Source organism: Priapulus caudatus, unplaced genomic scaffold (genome assembly GCF_000485595.1).
Source record: "Priapulus caudatus unplaced genomic scaffold, Priapulus_caudatus-5.0.1 Scaffold13, whole genome shotgun sequence".
NCBI classification, from domain to species: domain Eukaryota; kingdom Metazoa; phylum Priapulida; class Priapulimorpha; order Priapulimorphida; family Priapulidae; genus Priapulus; species Priapulus caudatus.
The window spans coordinates 1277582-1283581 of NW_014577074.1; the positions used below are offsets into that span (position 1 = coordinate 1277582).

The 6000-nt window shown below is 37.5% G+C and overlaps 1 protein-coding gene across 1 annotated transcript in view; it reads left to right on the top strand.

Moving 5' to 3' along the window:
• The window catches only part of LOC106808745 (RNA-binding protein Nova-1-like), a 60774-nt gene that overhangs the window by 328 nt on the left and 54446 nt on the right, over positions 1-6000 (top strand). The gene's annotated exons all lie outside the window — the stretch shown is intronic.

Below are 6000 nucleotides of genomic sequence, written 5' to 3' on the forward strand. Positions count from 1 at the left end.
CTATAGTACCTATCAGCATAACTTCCATAAGTAAGAACAAGCGTGGTTGTAATCATGGATTTGTAACTCCTTCACGGGTTAAACAAACGTTACCTTTAGTTCACCAGCGAACCCAAGATAAGGACTAAGGTTATGAACGATTTCATAGTTATTGTGCATAATGTCACATGTGTGTATATAGGCTATAGGCCTACAGTATTGTTGTTCAATTTGAACTTCACGTCTCGTTCCACGGGCACGTGTAAGTAGCCACAAGTGGCTAAATATGCGTTTTCAACATTGGACAGTTTACATGTACATATGTCACAATACTTCTATAAACACATAATTTCTCATTTAAAAAAACAAGTATATTTGGACCACTTGTCCCTAGAAAGATTAAGTTCAACTGAATAACAGGCATCCAATGAATAATATAATGTTTTGGTTATGTTAATAGAATTCATGATAGGCCTATTATCTAGTCATTAGTGCCCAGGGCTTATAATATGATGGGTACAAGGAAGGTCTACAGCTACACTTAAATGGTGAAAATGATATCTGGCGATCTGCTATTTTCCGTCTTTATTTGTGGCCGCCGATGCTGTTTTTGAGACCATTGTAAATTCGAGGAGAAAAGTAGGTAAGAACGTGCTTTGGCCTGTAAATTAGTGATTATATAGCACCAAAAATAATCACAAAGCATCCATTTCTCACAATTTTCTAGGAGGAGTTACCTACTCCCACATGCTACCCAGCAACCACCTTCAGCATTCTGAGCATATGCTGAGAGTGCTGTAATTTGGACTGGGAGGTCAGCAATTGTAGTGTTTTTCTCTTGGGTCATTCTCATTCCATATACTCTTATTTACAGTGTTGAGATGCAAGATCCTGAGAGGCTTTATTTGTGCATGTTTAAATAGTAAGGAAACATAATGATCATAAATACAGGTTTCGAATCTTACCACGGCAGTGACGGCACTGATGGCACGTGTCATGTTTGCTGTGTTTATTTGCCATGGTGCCCTTGAAAATTGACTGATATCAATATCAGTAAACCACATTGGCTACCCTACCTGCTAAACATCTGTTCCCTTCCCATAAATCTTATGTATGTATCCTCTTTTGTACTACATAAAAAGGATTGCTGAAAAATAATTGGCTATGGTAAATTGATAACACTTCTTTGAAAGAAAAGTTTGCCTGGGTGCCTTCTTAAACTTGTCATAGGTCCTAAAAATCTAAATTTATAAACTATCTTTTCAAAATCTATTCTTTTTTATTCTAGTTCGGGGTTTGCATACAGTCTACTTTTAGCTAAAAATAGTATAAATATTATTGAATAGTAATATTATGTCTGTCTATTAATATATAGAAAATGTATGTAATTTTGGAAATAAAGTTTATTAAAAAAAAGAGAAGTTAAATGAAGTTGAACCTTGGCCACCCGGCACCACCTGCACCCTTCATAGGTGTTGTCATTGTTGATTTAGGTAGGAAGCACACTGAGTGGTTGCCGTATGGTTTACAGAAGAAGTTAACTTAATTAATGTTTGAAGTTTGCCATAGATTCTCAAAATATGCTTGGAACCCTATTTCAAATAAGCATGTGACCATATTACTTAGCTTCTTCTGCTATTTAAATGAGCACACAAACACTTATGATAACTTTATTGCATCAGATAAATTGTGGCATAGTTGTATTTGTACAATTTATGCGAAAACGTAAGGTGGCTCTAAGCCCGTGGTAATGCTTGATATTTACCGAAATACCAGCTTTATTTTGTTACTATATCAGCCTGTATTCATCAAAAAATATAACAAAGTGCAAGTGTATTTTAAATTTGCTATACTCATAGAGATTACCTGCTGCGTGAGGATGAAATTAAATTCGTGGAAGTAATGTGAAAAAATGTGCTCGTCAAAGTAAAGATTAAAATATTTATGAAAAGATTGCATACACGGTTGCATACACGGCATAGCAGCAATAATGGCGCTGTCACACCAACGTATGCAAGCCAGCGTATACCGACGTATGGAAAATTTGGTGAATACGCTGGCATACGTCGAATATGTTATGGGTAAGTTTTGTATTTATATATATATAAGTTAAGAGCACACTGAAGCACGCTGGTATACGTCGTAGTACGGCGAGGTCGTCGAAAATGTTTGTGCATGCACAAAATTTTTCTGCGTATGCCCATACGTCCCGCATGTACGCGGGCCATAAGTTGTAGGTAAGTTATACGATCGTTGACACACGTTCACACACGTTACTTGTAAGTAATACTCATAAGTCGAAATACGTTGAGATAATGTCTAGAATACCCAAAACTTATTTCTAACCTATGAGTAATGTGCTTTGAACCTATGGGTAACGTGCTTTGAACCTATGTGTAAGTTATATATATATCAAACTTGTCTCCAACGCATATTGATGGATGTAGACGTATTTGACGTGTTCCGGACGACCACAGAACTTACTGAACGTGTTTCTAACTTACAGCGACCGTATAATGGCGTATTGGCAGCGTTTAGGGGAATTGGTATATAAAAATGGTATTGGCATGTTGATACTGCGACGGTGATGTTGATACTGCGATGTCTAGTGCGGTTATGATTTGAATCCTTGAGCGGCAGCCTTTTTATAGGATACGACACGTGATCGTCGGCGATACGCTGCCGCGCGCTATGCATAAGTTAGACTATCGTTGGGCATAAGTTGTGAACGCCGGCAACACGCTAAGCATTCGTTGGTATAAGTTATCTATAAGTTATTGAAACGTTTTATATAAGTTACTAATACGTTATGTATAGGTCCAACTCGTTATGAATACGCTATACATGTATACGCCCAAAATAAATAAAAACATTGATAGTTCAGCAAATGCCAGCGTTTTAGAGAAATTTTGATACGTCGGCATACGCTGGCTAAATCGTCAAAGTGGGACAGGGCCATAAAACAGAATGGAGCATTAGTTAGCTATGATATAGCCCGTAGCTTACATTACCTTTAATAAAAGTAGATGTTAATATAGTGTCTGCAATGATGTGTGGTAGCATACATGTCATGTGGCTACTGTAAATAATTTTAAAGGCTGCATGATATTTCTGGCTAGGTTGTGTTAAGTGAGACACAGCCCTAGTTGAATTCCCACTGGTAAAACTTGTCTAGCTGTGAGTACCAGAGATGTGACCTACATGTACGTAGTACAGGTAATGGCGTGTGTAAATGATTGTGAAAATGTCCTGTATGTGCCACACCCAATATGCGCAGGTATTCTGTTGAAAATTCCATCAATTTTTAGCTTAGCCATATAATGTAGGTATTTTTAGATAGCCAGACACACTTTCTTGTGTCACTGGCTGAATGAGAGCAATAGTCCACCCCCTGATACAGATCACCAGATAATGTTCAAATGAATTTTTCATGTTAAAATGCACTGCTTATATATAGAGTTTCCTATTCATTAGTAGGAGTACTGTGCTTTTGCAATTGGGAATAAAGGAAAAGTCTGCTAAAGATTCTGTAGGCTGTGTGTCAGCTGCAATGAAAAGCATGCCTACCCTGCTTTGTATACGATGTGATAGGCTGCACTGGTGAACATTAAAACCCTTTTAAACGTAGATAACCTATGAAAATGTTTCTCCTACGTTCATACTGACACAACTTTTTAGATTGACTCTAGCATGTTGGGTATTTGATTATTGAACCGAAGTTGCAGTGTAATAACAGTTGTGATACATCCTCTTGGTTGATGCTGAGCTCTCAAGATAACAGTAGTGATGTACGTCATCGCGTATGAACATTTATTCTAGCTGTCAGTAACCTCCGGATATTTTTAGTAGGAATTTTTTTTTTAGCTTGTTAGCTTTAATTTGTAGCGAAAACTGCAGCAGTGTTTCCATTCTTTGCCATACGCTTTAAAAAAAATTAGTCTGTGATGAGTCAACTTGTCACTTGATGTATGTATTATACAATGTTGAGCAACCCATGCAGAGTGAATGTATGGTCAGTATTCAGTAATACTGCTATACATCCATTCATGGGAATTTGCAGATTGCATTTATGTGATATTATTTTAAATTGAATTGGCAGAGAGCTGTGGTAGTTCGCACATCAAAGTTAAATACTAGAATTTTTGCATTGGTCGTGCTAGTTTTCGACTGGTTTGTAATTAACTAAGATAATGTCTGCTGACTAGCACGACTTCTAGTGGTTGACTGCTGTTGCTGTTGGGCTGTTAGGCATGACTACGCGAGACAGGTGTCAGTCTAACCTGATTGCTCAGTGGCTTGTTTGTTTGTCAGCCCAAACAAGTAACACTTCAGGAAACTGTGTCACAGTGTTTGTGGGTTAGGCTGCACACTCTGTCTGGTTGACCTGGTGGTGGGGGTCACTATACGCATTTTATGCAAGGGTAGGTTGGCGCAAAGGGAGGATATATATATATATATATATAATATAATTATATGCATACACATACATGTAAAGCTAGGGATAACAAGGAAAGGGAAAATATGAAATAGGAGAGTGAGTTTAAGTAGTAACAACAAATTAGGACAACAGAGGAAGTGGTAGTGAAATGATGGTATCACTGAGTAACATTGCGTGTCTAATACCATGATGTAATACCATGATTATACCATCATGATATTCTAGGTAGAGTTTCCATAGATAATAATGACGTACGTTTTATATCATTAAGCAAACGTGTCAGCTCTACTATGTCTAATAGAGCCAATTAACGAGTGCTCTTCGATCGTAAAGTGGGGACAGTGGTTGGCTGGCTGGGGGGCTGATTGACTGTGGGATTGCTGTGGATTCTGTACAGGCACTGCAGTGAAGGAAATAATTCTTCTTGCGTCCACAATCATTAAAGCTCGGCGCACACGTGAGTAATTTTACTCAGTAAAATGATGCATGCGTCAAAATACTCACGTGTGCGCCGGATTTTACTTGAGTTTTCTGACGCATGCATCAAGAAACTCAATATCAAACATGTTTGATAATTTTTGACTTGCACGTCAAAATACTCAACGGTTGCGCGCTACCTGCGTAAATTTACTCAACACTGGTACTCACAGTGCATGCGTTTAAAGGGATCCTTTAATCTAGGTTCTAGGCTTATTTTCAGTTAATTTAGGTTAAAATTATGCTACATAACAAGTTTCATATGGTTCAATCAACATTAGAAATTTTTTTTTAAATGTTTTAAAACTAACGACTACAGTTTGATTACAACGACGGTGGCGCCACTCAAAGCACACGATCTGAAAAGTTATGCAAAACGACTTTTCAGCCAAAGGCTACAGATCAAGGGTGTTTCTTATTTATTAATTTAAAAGCAAAAGGATTGTAATATCTTATAAACGACATATAGTTTCAGTTATATCATGGATAAATTTGTCCTAAAATGAACATCGTTTGGTTAAATAGCATTTAGTTATAAATATAATTTGATCTTTGTGATTAGCCCTCGGTCTGTAACATGCAAAATATATTGGGAAATGAGCAACTTTTTCAGGGTGGCAGCACGGTCGCAGGTGTCATGGCGCCGTTCCAATTTCGTAGCGTTGATCAGTGATGTATAACTAATTATAACAATTAAATTAGGTATCTGGTAATAAGTACGTGTGGGTATAGACGATTTGCTATACAGTAAGTACAGTTGTATGCAGTAAAATCCTAGAGTCTAGTATCCCTTTAAATCATTTTAAAGATGGCTGCGCTCAGTATAGTCTCGGATGTTTTATGGAAGATAAATTGGTGGATTTTTGGCCTGATTATGAATGCTTATACGTCGTTAGTAGCCCAGATTTTAAAGATAGGAAGAAAAGGGAACCACAGTAAAAGAAACAATGAAATCTCTTCATCTTCAGAGGCAGACGAACTATCGGTATCCGCCATTTTGTACAGTCACGTGGTCTACAAATCACTACTTATGCCTTGAGTAATTTTACTCGCGTGTGCGGCGGACGCTGAAAATATTTCACGTGAGTATTTTGACGCATGCGTCA